Consider the following 13,583-nt stretch of genomic DNA (forward strand, 5'->3'; position numbering starts at 1 on the left):
GACCGAATAGGTCTTGAGATTATCTTCCTTGAGGAGAGGATGAAATTATATTCTACAACATGATTTGCATGTTGACTGCTTTCTCCTTCGGATCTAAAGTAATTCCATACATTTGTAGTCTGGTGTCTAATTCTGGAGAAAATCAAGTAATGAAGAAATTCTATTCTTCTGAGAATTAAGATAAAACATCTTTTTTACAGCACTACCTAACTCCTAGTCATTTCTTTGAGGGCAAAATAATATTTAACCGATACGAAAAGATAAATGAAGAGTACTTGGCAAATACTTGCACAAAAGGTAAACAAACCATAAATGTGACTGTGCATATAGAATCATAAAATCTTTTAAAATTTTCATACACAGTGAATCCCTAATAAGGTTTTATTACCAGTTAGTAATAATACCATGAAGAACACATAAATTTATGTTCATCTATTTACTGACACACAATTTTGGCTTTCTTGCTGAGAGCAACTACTCCCAAGGTCCCACATTCTTACCTGTCATCAGAAATTCATTATGGCTTTCCAAGTACCAGTATAATCTATAATTTTAAGTATCAAGGGAGAAACATCTACTCTAATTAAAAGAACATAAAAGACAGCTTTTTACTACGTGAGCAAGCTGGACTCATTGCTATTTTATAATCACTACAGTATGTAGGCAACCCCAACTTGCAAAAGGACTCTGTATAACAATTTCTAAGACATTTAGTAAACTTGAAATTTCTTTATCTATAGCAACAATATCTTAAAAGATTATTTGGTTTGCGGATATCTTATAAAGAGTAATTTAACCAACAAATTCCTGAAATTAAACTTTATTTTCTAATTTATATTTCTGTAGAAATGGCTGATTGTACTTTTTCCTCTTTTCTTTTCCATTTCTGCTAAACTCCCCTATTCCACAATTAAAAAATATAATTTTCAGAAATAAGTTTATAGACATCAAGACATTCTTCTTTGTACATTATGAATCTGTATGTTCTATCGGTCTCTTCTTCATACCTCTCTGGAATGATCTCCTATATCCATTCATAATCTACACAGGCTTATCCACTACCAGGAATAAACTTTAGCCCAGGTAAGATGCACTGTGGCCTTTATCATTTGAGTTCTTGACATTATGCTAAGCATTTGGGGCAACACACTTGAGGTTTGAAATTTGAAACATCTAAAATAGTATCAGAGAAGTCAATACGATTAAGGAATATCTCTTCCAGAGCATTAGTATCTTATGACGTCTGGAAAGACACTGCAGTTTTTGCATGTTTTACTCCATCAACCTTTTTTTTTTTTTTTAACATGTTTATTGGAGTATAATTGCTTTACAATGGTGTGTTAGTTTCTGCTTTATAACAAAGTGAATCAGTTATACATATACATATGTCCCCATATCTCTTCCCTCTTGCGTCTCCCTCCCACCCTCCCTATCTCACCCCTCGAGGTGGTCACAAAGCACCAAGCTGATCTCCCTGTGCTACGCGGCTGCTTCCCACTAGCTATCTATTTTACGTTTGGTAGCATATATATGTCCATGCCACTCTCTCACTTTGTACCAGCTTACCCTTCCCTCTCCCCGTATCCTCAGGTCCATTCTCTAGTAGGTCTGTGTCTTTATTCCTGTCTTGCCCCTAGGTTCTTCATGACCATTTTTTTTAGATTCCATATATACGTGTTAGCATATGGTATTTTTCTCTTTCTGACTTACTTCACTCTGTATGACAGTCTCTAGGTCCATCCACCTCACTACAAATAGCTCAATTTCGTTTCTTTTTATGGCTAATATTCCATTGTATATATGTGCCACATCTTCTTTATCCATTCATCTGTTGATGGACACTTAGGTTGCTTCCATGTCCTGGCTATTGTAAATAGAGCTGCAATGAACATTTTGGTGCATGACTCTTTTTGAATTATGGTTTTCTCAGGGTATATGCCCAGTAGTGGGATTGCTGGGTCATACGGTAGTTCTGTTTTTAGTTTTTTAAGGGATGTCCATCAACTTTTGAACTATATCATTGCCTAGACCAAGTCACTGCATTGACAGCTTTTTCTGCATACACTTGAAACAAAGTTCTCACATGATCTAGTAAGAATATGCTTTTAACCACCTATAGATAGCAAGCTGTATTCTTCTATATGTTAGGTTGGATGACATGCTCAGCTCAGTGTTCAGTCTGAGATCACCATACGCGTGATAGTTTTGAAGAGGTATTTTAAAATATAGTCCCCATATTTTAAATGTCTCATTTCATCCTCACAAAAACATAATGAAATAAATCCTATAATTAGGTCATTTTATAAGTAAAAAACTAAGATTTAAAGAGGTTAACTAATCAGACCAATATCACTTGAAAAGATGTGTGACAGGGCTGGAATTTGAACCAAATCTGGAAGATTCCAGACCATGATTTCTTTATTACTAAGCTATAATATTTTTTTATTACTAAAAGCTACATTGACAAAAAAAATGAAGTTTAAAAGAACAAGTAAATTTCTCCCAGAAAACATTTAGCTCTAAATAGCCTTGTTTAAAATTCTATTAATATTGAAGCTACTAGTACTTAATTTCACCTAGGCATTTATATTCATTGAGAATTAACTCTTCATACTATCTAAATAATTTGTTGATTTTTTAAAATGCACCTTTCCTTTGAAAAACTCTTAGCTGAAAATTTTCTGATACAAATCTTTCTTGAATCGAAAAGTATTCTAACATTCTAATGTTATTTTATTATGCAAATATTTTTGTTTCTATTTTCTTTGATATCTCCCGTGCCTGGGAAAGTCTCTGGCACATAAAATGTGCCAATAAATATTTGATGAATGAAAATTCATGTGAGAACTGCAACTATTTTGAGTACAGTATAATAATAAAAGCAGTTTCCAACTGCCCTCCCCTATTCTGAACTCTTATACCATCTTTGGCTACCTAGATGTAAAACTTTATTTTTTTCTGTGATTTATCTTTCAGTAGTGAGTGTATTACTGTAACCTGTAGATAAAATATTGATTTCATCTTTAGGGAATACAAACATACTTATCAAGCATTGTAAAATTTTATCCAAATCAGAGAAAGATTGATGACCAGAATGTTCGGCATTTCCCCCAGACTGAAGGAAGTCTCTTACTCAATATTTTGAGTTAGATTCAACAGTTGAGTTTAATCACTTGTGCATCTAACTGCAGCTTTCAGAATTCTATCATTTAATTCAACTGGAACTAGTTACTCAAGTTTCATGAAAGCACAGGTTTAACTCTTACTATTTTCTCTCACATCTGCTCATCTATTTTCACTTAATGTTGGTGGTTCTCTTTTTCAATTTAAAGTCCTTTTTCTTCCTGTATGAGAGAAAAGCCAAATATGGCATATTAGGCACTCAGAAACTCATGAAAATAGGTGGCGGAGGGGCAGAGGAATAGGGAAAGAAAGATTGATAGAAGGATAAAGACAAAGAAAGGAAGGAAAGGTAACCCATGAAGGAAGAATGAGATGGAGAGCATTGCTTATAATCTCGGTGATACAGGGAAAATTGAATTTGTTATAAGAAGATTTTGTTCATATTGAGTCCATCATTTTGCTATGTGACCTTGATTTTGCCAAAGTCTTAAAGGTTAAAATGATGGCAGCTTCACTTATTTTACCAGCTTGCTGTGAGAATCAAAGCAAGTCAAAGCCAATTGTAAATTGTGAAATGGATTGCAAATGTAAGGCAAGCACACTGATCTTACTGTGTTAGATTGACTGGATCTGAATTACAGCTTTGCCACTTTATAGACTAGTTTACTTATCTTTGCCTGTTGCCTATATTTAAAGAATATAGAGAAGATTGTGAAGGTTAAATTATAAAACGCATATGAAGTGTTCTTAAAGAGCCCTGCAAATGTTGAGTGGAGCTGAAAGTATACTTAGTCACATGATCTAACTTGATTTACTCAACCAATATGTGAGTATGCACTCAGTGTTGTTACTATTTTATATTAAGCAAGATAGCAAAACAAACAAACAAAAATCCTTATATACAGAGTAAGTAATGGACTTTTATTCTTCAACATTTTTACCAATATTGATAAAAATTTTACACTACTATTTAAACCTTGTTTTACAAAAGGGAGATAGAAGAGTTTTTTTCATATTGAATAGACTCCAGAAAAATGTTATATTCACTACAAAGTGTGGTGTTGCTCTCTACTGTTCCCTTGTGCAAAGGAGGATTATTTCCTTTTATGCAGATGTCACTAAAAAGATAGAACATCCTAATATATGAAGAAATTAAAATATAAGGGGGTTTAAAATTCTATACATTGAATATTCTATTGATTATTTTATGAAGTTCATATTTTTTCCCTTAAATTTCTTTATATCATTCCTCCAGCTTATGTATTTGAAATGTACTAGAGTATACATCAATGTGGCTAAGTTTAATATTGTATTTCTGTATAAGGCAGTTGAGGTCTCTGAGTTCCATAGATACATACTGTACTGTTCAGCCTCATAATTGTTTCATGAGCATATTTGGCTGGTCAAAACATGAACTGGATATAATTGTGTGACCTGATTAGCATAAGGTCATTCTTTCATTCAAGGAAAATCAAACTATTCACATAAATGGCAGAGTGGGTGAATAGCAACATGTGTTTTGGTCAAGAAAAGTCCACAGTTTCAGAGACTGCAAAAGCCTTCAAATTATATAAAGACAAATGATAAGTAAAAAGGAATTTAAAAATCACAGAATGTCAGAATTAGAAGAAACAGAGAGGTCAAGTGCTATAGTCAACAACTTCTGCTTGTTCCTGTTTAGACAACATTAAGTGTGTTTTTGTTTGCTTATGGTAGATTTTTCTTTTTTTTAAACCTGAACTGTTACGTTATTACGGAAAGAGCCCTAACTACAATCCATTTCTAACAATCCTCATTAACAAAAATTATTAAATATGGGAATATTCTTTTCACAAAAATTGTGCTGATTGTATGCTTGGATTTATCTAAATTCAGTTTGCTTTGATTTTCATGCTGTTGATTAAAAAGATGAATGCTTTCAATATCTCAGTGGAAAGCTCTTTGTACTTCAGTTTAAATTGAGAAGAAAATCTCCAAATTGATATTATATTTTAATAAGTTCACTTTATAGTATATACCCCTGCATTTAGATCCATTCAACAACAAACATTACTGAAGCTCTGATGTATTCCAGATATTGGTCTTCCTGCTGAGGTATGGAAATTATGATAGAGCACAAGTCAGACCCTCAAGAAGTTCCAAGTGCATTGTGTGATATGGAGATACAATATAAATAAGCACAGTACTTATGGTCTGTTACTCATCCTATCACATTTTCTAACAGTAAATGGAGGGAAAATCCAAAAGCAGTGAAAAAAGCACTGTACCCAAAGATGACATTTGTATTATTTTGAATACTGTGCTTACCTCCCAGCAGGACTTCACAGGTTGGGAAATAAACTAAAGAAGTGACAGAGGGAACATACAATTGCAAAGAAATCTGATCCTTCTGGCACTAATGAGAGGCACACCAGGATCAAGATATAAACAAAATGGGGAATATCCTGTGATAATTTAATTTTTTACATTTATATCTTTGCAAGGAATAGTCACTCTATAGGCAAAGAACAAGAGTGGTAACATCCTAGAAAATGCTGGTGTACTATAACAAACATGTAATATTATATGTATGTGTGTATTTCATTTAATATTTTTCATCACTATAAATTTCTGTCGGTTTATTGTGCCTGCTTCTTTAACGTTTTACTGGAAATGTGTTTCAAGTTGCAAGAAATATCTTTTTGTCAATTTCTCTTTAGCCACAGTTTTAGCTTTCTGTATTATTAATACTATTTCCAGAAAAATAATGTTTAATCACTGTACATATCAAATATGAATACTGTATTTTATTAGTATAAAAGTAACTGCATAAATTTTCTATTTTAATCCAACTTATGTAATAATAGCTTAGACTTTATAACTTTCTGTGTGTGTAGCTTTTGGTATCCATCTTGTCAACATTTGCCCAATATTTTACGGTTAACCAGTTACTGTCATTTTGTCTTTTAATTGTAAATAACTTGAATAAGGAACCAAAGTACAGTGGCTGTGAGTGCAGGCTTTGAGATTATGTAGACCTTGTGTCAATCATGTCTCAGTACTTCTAGCTCAGTAGTTTTATATATTGAATTTCTTGGGGCCTAAATCTCTTTACTTGCAAAATGAGTATAATTTCACCTCCATAATTGAGTTGTATGAAGGGTTATATGTGGAGAGATAAGTTATGAGAATATAATGTGTGCTAATTAAAAGCTCTTACATTATTGCTTTTTTGTCCCTGAAAGTTTTGTTTTCTATTTTATTTCTGATTCTTAATTTTTAACATTCACTATATTATTTGTCTAATTCCATGTATTTTAACGTGCAATATCTATATTGCTTATTTGAATTTTTGGCCCATTGATTTTAAAGTTATATACAATTATTTCTTCTATTAATGAATAGTCATAAACTTTTGTAAAATTTATGTGAACTTTTCTTTATTAAAGTTTTATTTATTATACATAATATATCAATATGATATTAATATATGTTAATATGAAAAATTTAGCATTATTTTTCTTACCTCTTACTCTCAATTTCTTATATTCTTTGTCCTGTCTTTCTACTGATGATTGAACAGTTTGATAAAATTTATTATTTGATCTTTTGATGATAATTTTTTACTTGAATGATTTCTTAAGTATATTAATTATTATCATTTAGGCAATTGTAATTTAAGTCACTTAATTGTTCATTATCAAACCATTTTAATGTTTTTCCAGTCACTGTTTCTTCAAATTGATTTAAAGTTTGGTTGGTCAAAGAATGTCTAAGAGTACATTGTTTTTTTCAGTAAGACTTTTGTGGGTTTAAACTTTCTGACTCCCTGAGTATATAACACCTTTCTGATTACTTTGCAGAGGAGTGGCAAATTGAGCATAAAACTCAGAGTTCAGTCTGTTTCCCACAGGTTCAATTTTCTTTTGCTAGTTCAAAATACAAAGCAATAGTCTTTAGAAGAAACCAGCATTACCTCCTTTGGGATTTTATTTTATTTTTTTTAATCTTTTCAATGAAGATGTTATTTTTACTGAATTTTGCCATAATCAGAACTTCTTTTAATTTCCAATTAGATAATTTTCTAAATATTATAAATTCCGTTCGCTTCCCCTTTCCCTCTTCTTGTTCACTCTCACTCTATCTCTTCACTGCTTCTGTTCCATCTGATCTGATCTTTTTTCCTAGGAATCCTGTTTGATAATGAAATTGATGGAGTTAATGTCATTGTCTCCATGTCTCTCCTTTTTCTTATTTACTTCTGAGCTTAACGTGTTAGTTCTGGGTGAATTTTAAAAATCTTGCTTTTACTTTACCAATTGCATTTTTTTTTAATATTCTACCTGCTCCTTATATTCTTTTTTATTTTTAATTTCATTTTATTTGGGCATCATGTTTTCCATGTTTTTCAACTTTCCTCATCTCAAAGTATTTCTTCACAGTGATTGTTTAATTCTGGAAACAGATACAATATCCACTAGAATCTTCTTGAGAACAAAATTAGAAATACTCTCCTGTTCTTAAGCTTTTTGTGGAGTATAACATATAAGAAGAAAGTGCATAGATCTTAAGTGCACAGCCCAATACATTGCCACCTAATAAGCACACGTAGATAACCACTACCCAGAGAAATAGAAAACTATAGGTGGTATTCTGTCCATGCCCAATCACTATGCTCTGCTTCTTCCACAAAATTGGTTGCTCTCCTGAATTCTGTTCGATATAGTAGTTTTGCCTGGTTTGTTTTTGTTTTGATGGAATTATATTGTATGCATTATGGTGTGCCTGGCTTCTTTCCCTCTTGCAGGATTCATCCACATTGATGTGTTTGGCTGTGATATGTCCATTTCTATTACCATATGATACTATGTTTTGTGAATAGAACATACTTCATTTATGCATTCTTCTGTTGTTAGACATTTGAATTGTTTTCATTTTTTGGATATTTAAACTAATGCTGTTATAAATATGTACACATTTCCCTTAGGTATACACCTAGGAATGGAAATGATAAGTAATAGGGCATACATAAATTCAACTTTAGCAGATAGTGCTAAGTAATTTTCCAATGAAGCTATAGAAGTTTATATGATTAACAGGAATATTAGTTACCTAATACTATATAACAAACTAATTAAATCTTAGTACTCTAACACAATAACTATTTTCTTATACCTCATGGATTTGTGGTTCAGGAATTCAATCATTTGAGGATAATGTTGGTGAGAGAATGTGTAGTGATGTTTGGCAATGATTTGGGGGTTAGGGACTTTATTTTTCTTTTTGGTAGGAGTCAATCAGGTATGGTTAGAAAAGGTGGACTAACCCTCATAATTCAAAATGCTTGGTAAACTTAATTAAAGGACAGGATTCATCCCATGTATAAATATTCTTTAGGGATACAAAAATCAAGTTATTCTATCAAAGAATTTACGTCTAAATTGAGTGTTACATGTGAAAAGAACAGTTAAAATAACTCGACTGTATACTTTTCATGATGGAATTATATGTGCACAAAGGTGTAGAAGGGCCATGGAGTTTTCTCTTTAGAAGACTCAAAGATTCCAGACATGCACTGGAAATTAATGGCGATTTTTAAAAAGTCTCAAATGTCTTATTTTCTAAGCAAGGAATTCTAGTTTGTCACATTTTTCCATCTAAAAGTTGTTTTGATGTGCACAAGAGTCAGGAGGAAGTATAAATTTTATTAGGTAAGTCTTCAAGAGTAGGCAGTAGTAAGGTCATAGAGATTTTCATGTCATAGTCGGTTGAATTTATGTTGATGTTGAAGGGCTGTTTTAAATAAGGTACACACATGATTTTGTTTGGGAAAAGATAGTCTAGCATCGGTGTTAAATCAATTGAAAGTATGTGCAAGTAGAGGCCAAAAAAAAAAAAAACGAGAGACAAGTGAAGTTTTGTATTACATGAGATTATTAAGGTCTCAATGGGGGTTAATACTCATGAAGAAGATATAAACAATATTAAAAAGGGAAAATCAATAGAACCTGTTTAACAATTGAATAAGGGTTAGTGAGAGAGGGAAAGTCATCTGTCAGATTCTGAGGTTGATGTCTGGATGAATGGCAAATTCACTGAGATCAGAATGTATGGAAGAAGCTAACTGTAGAATTATTCTTCATGCCTTAACATGTTCTATAAGGAAAGCAGACAAAATGTGAACATAACAAAAACTTCACTTAAAGGGAATATTAATGAACCATAAAATGATCATAATTTATATGTAAAATAGCACACACACACACCATGTTATTATTATAATAGCCCAAAGTGGCTTCCATGTGTGCACCTACAGTAAACCCAGTAATTCTTTTTGCTGGAATAAAGGACACCCTAGGAGTCAGAGGACACTGAGAGTGAGAAATCGGTTGTCAAAAGCCACAACTTCATGGAAATGGGATGAGATTCTTATAACTCATGAAAAAAATATGCATATACTACCAGAAAATAAACGAACAAACAACAATATTCCATTCACCAGAAGGCAGAGCCATCATTCTTCTTATTCAGAGACAAAGATTTTTTCAAACTGCATCCTAAATAAGTATTTCCTCTTCCAGAAGATGAAAACAAGAGTAATAATATCCAGAATAATATTGTTAAACAACTATTTCTTTTTTTTTTACATAAATTTGTGCTTATAACAGGACTAGGTAAGGTAAATTTGGCTTTGCACCTGCTGTTTTTGGAATTTCATACACAGGTATTTTTCTTGCCAATTTGCATATTTTGCCTTTCTGTGCCAGCAACTTGTTTGCCAAGATGTATGTTAAGCTAACTTCTGTTTTCGCCAGAAAACATAGAAACGCTGTGGGGCTTCCTTAATAGCTGGAAAGGACCCAGTTAATCACATGCATAGGACAGCTGGAGGTTCATATCCTCAGGAATGAAGTTGCAATTATACAAAACAAATAGAAAAGTTTTATCCAATGAGGTTCCTTAACTGAATTTCTAAAGTTTCCTAATCATTTATAAATAAGCTCCAATAGATGAGGGGATTTTAAGTGATTAGCTTACGGAATGCTTTAAAGGATATTATTTTTCACTAAATCACAAGCAAAGACTTTAAACCAAATGTTGAATTACAGTTGATCTGAGATGGGACCTGTGAAGTAGTCTCACTCCATATATTTGGAACAAGAATAACAAAGCCATGAGCAGGAGGGCATTTCTTCCTAGAGCTTTAAGAGTAGCTTTTAGCCTGTCAATCAATCAAACATATATCATGTGCCAAGGTTCAGAAGGTTCAGTTTAAAAAATGTAGTCTCACACACATGTACAAAGCTACAGCTCTTCAGAGTATGCTTGTTTTTCCCAATATGCACAAGCGTATTTATGGTAACTGTCATTTGGACTGATCAAGTGAGTGCAGAAGGGAAGAAAATGTCATTCTTGCATAGAATAGCAGAAGATGTCAGTAATTTGAGAACTAATGACTTAAAGGCTTAGGGAGAAATGAAGAAAACAGAGTAGTGTTCTTCATGATTTATTTGATGCTTACCAAATGGCATATGCTCAGTAAATCTTCTTTATACCAAAATATGTGTTACGGTCTCCAGAAACTGTCCTAAGCAAGTGAGGTGGGTACAAAACAGAAAAAGTGAAGCATGAAGATTATATGGAGTTTATAAGGATACTAAGAAGACTTTTGAAAGTCAAGAACTATGAAATTATACATTCAATTTACAGATACCACTGTTCTCAGCATCTGGAAATAAATGACCCAATATATTTTAGTCCATGAGTTTCAGAATACTTGAATTTAGGAAATAGACATTTATCATTCATTACCACATAAGTCCTTGGAAAATAGCATGCAATGCTCTCTTTTTAGACGTATAAATAGCAAAATTAAAAAAACAAAACAAGTGTCCAAGAATACAATCACTTAAACATAGTAATTCATATAGTGGTATGCTATATAGCTAAACATTAATATTATACTTCTGAAAAATAATGAGAAATGCATATATAGTACTAGGAGAAGAGATTAAAGAGTACATAAAAAGAGTACAAAATAGTATATATAGTGTGATACTAATTGCATAAAAACATTTATATTTACATGAATTATAAAATATTAAGAATTTGAAAATTATTTTTGAATAAAGAAATTATGTTTAAATACTCTATATTTTTCCACATTGTGTTCTTTCTTACTTTTTTTTTTAACATCTTTATTGGAGTATAATTGCTTTAATCACCCTGGTATCAGGGTGATGGTGGCCTCATAAAATGAGTTTGGGAATGCTCGTCTCTCTGCTATATTTTGGAAGAGTTTGAGAAGGATAGGTGTTAGCTCTTCTCTAAATGTTTGATAGAATTCGCCTGTGAAGCCATCTGGTCCTGGGCTTTTGTTGGAAGGTTTTTAATCACAGTTTCAATTTCAGTGCTTGTGATTGGTCTGTTCATATTTTCTATTTCTTCCTGGTTCAGTCTCGGAAGTTTGTGCATTTCTAAGAATTTGTCCATTTCTTCCAGGTTGTCCATTTTATTGGCGTATAGTTGCTTGTAGTAATCTCTCTCATGATCCTGTGTATTTCTGCAGTGTCAGTTGTTACTTCCCCTTTTTCATTTCTAATTCTGTTCGAGTCTTCTCCCTTTTTTTCTTGTTGAATGTGGCAAATGGTTTATCAATATTGTTTATCTTCTCAAAGAACCAGCTTTTACTTTTATTCATCTTTGCTATTGTTTCCTTCATTTCTTTTTCATTTATTTCTGATCTGATCTTTATGATTTCTTTCCTTCTGCTAACTTTGGGGGTTTTTTGTTCTTCTTTCTCTAATTGCTTTAGGTGTAAGGTTATATTGTCTATTTGAGATGTTTTTTGAGGTAGGCTTGTATAGCTATAAACTTCCCTCTTAGAACTGCTTTTGCTGCATCCCATAGGTTTTGGGCTGTCGTGTTTTCATTGTCATTTGTTTCTAGGTATTTTTTGATTTCCTCTTTGATTTCTTCAGTGATCTCTTGGTTATTTAGTAGTGTATTGTTTAACCTCCATGTATTTATATTTTTTACAGATTTTTTTCCTGTAATTGATATCTAGTCTTATAGCATTGTGGTCAGAAAAGATACTTGATACGATTTCAATTTTCTTAAATTTACTGAGGTTTGGTTTGTGACCCAAGATGTGATCTGTCCTGGAGAATGTTCCATGAGCACTTGAGAAGAAAGTGTATTCTGTTGTTTTTATATAGAATGTCCTATAAATATCAATTAAATCTACCTGGTGTATTGTGTCATTTAAAGCTTGTGTTTCCTTATTAATTTTCTGTTTGGATGATCTGTCCATTGGTGTAAGTGAGGTGTTAAAGTCCCCCACTATTATTGTGTTACTGTCGATTTTCTTTTTATAGCTGTTAGCAGTTGCCTTATGTATTGAGGTACCCCTATGTTGGGTGCATATATATTTATAATTGTTACATCTTCTTCTTGGATTGATCCCTTGATCATTACATAGTGTCCTTCCTTGTCTCTTGTAACATTCCTTATTTTAAAGTCTATTTTATCTGATACGAGTATTGCTACTCTAGCTTTCTTTTGATTTCCATTTGCCTGGAATATCTTTTTCCATCCCCTCACTTTCAATCTGTATGTGTCCCTAGGTCTGAAGTGGGTCTCTTGTAGACAGCATATTGATGAGTCTTGTTTTTGTATCCATTCAGCGAGCCTGTGTCTCTTGGTTGGAGCATTTAATCCATTCACGTTTAAGTTAATTATCGATATGTATGTTCCTATTACCATTTTTTCAGTTGTTTTGGGTTTGTTTTTGTAGGTCCTTTTCTTCTCTTGTGTTTCCCACTTAGAGAAGTTCCTTTAGCATTTGTTGTACAGCTAGTTTGGTTGGTGCTGAATTCTCTTAGCTTTTGCTTGTTGTAAAGCTTTTGATTTTTCCATCAAATCTGAATAAGATCCTTGCCAGGTAGAATAATCTTGGTTGTAGGTTCTTCCCTTTCATCACTTTAAATATGACATGCCACTCCCTTCTGGCTTGTAGAGTTTCTGCTGAGAAATCAGCTGTTAACCTTATGGGAGTTCCCTTGTATATTATTTGTTGTTTTTCCAGCAAGGCTGGTTTCAATAATTTTTCTTTGTCTTTAATTTTTGCCAATTTGATTACTATGTATCTTGGCATGTTTCTCTTTGGGTTTATCTGTATGGGACTCTCTGCACTTCCTGGACTTGGGTGGCTATTTCTTTTCCCATGTTAGGGATGTTTTTGACTATAATCTCTTCAAATATTTTTTCAGGTCCTTTCTCTCTCTATTCTCTTTCTAGGACCCCTATAATGTGAAGGTTTTTACGTTTAATTTTTTCCCAGAGGTCTCTTAGGCTGTCTTCATTTCTTTTCATTCTTTTTTCTTTATTCTGTTCCACAGGAGTGAATTCCACCATTCTGTCTTTCAGGTCACTTATCTGTTCTTCTGCCTCAGTTATTCTGCTATTGATTCCTTCTAGTG

The sequence above is a fragment of the Globicephala melas genome, chromosome 6, assembly GCF_963455315.2.
Source record: "Globicephala melas chromosome 6, mGloMel1.2, whole genome shotgun sequence".
In the NCBI taxonomy this organism is placed as follows: domain Eukaryota; kingdom Metazoa; phylum Chordata; class Mammalia; order Artiodactyla; family Delphinidae; genus Globicephala; species Globicephala melas.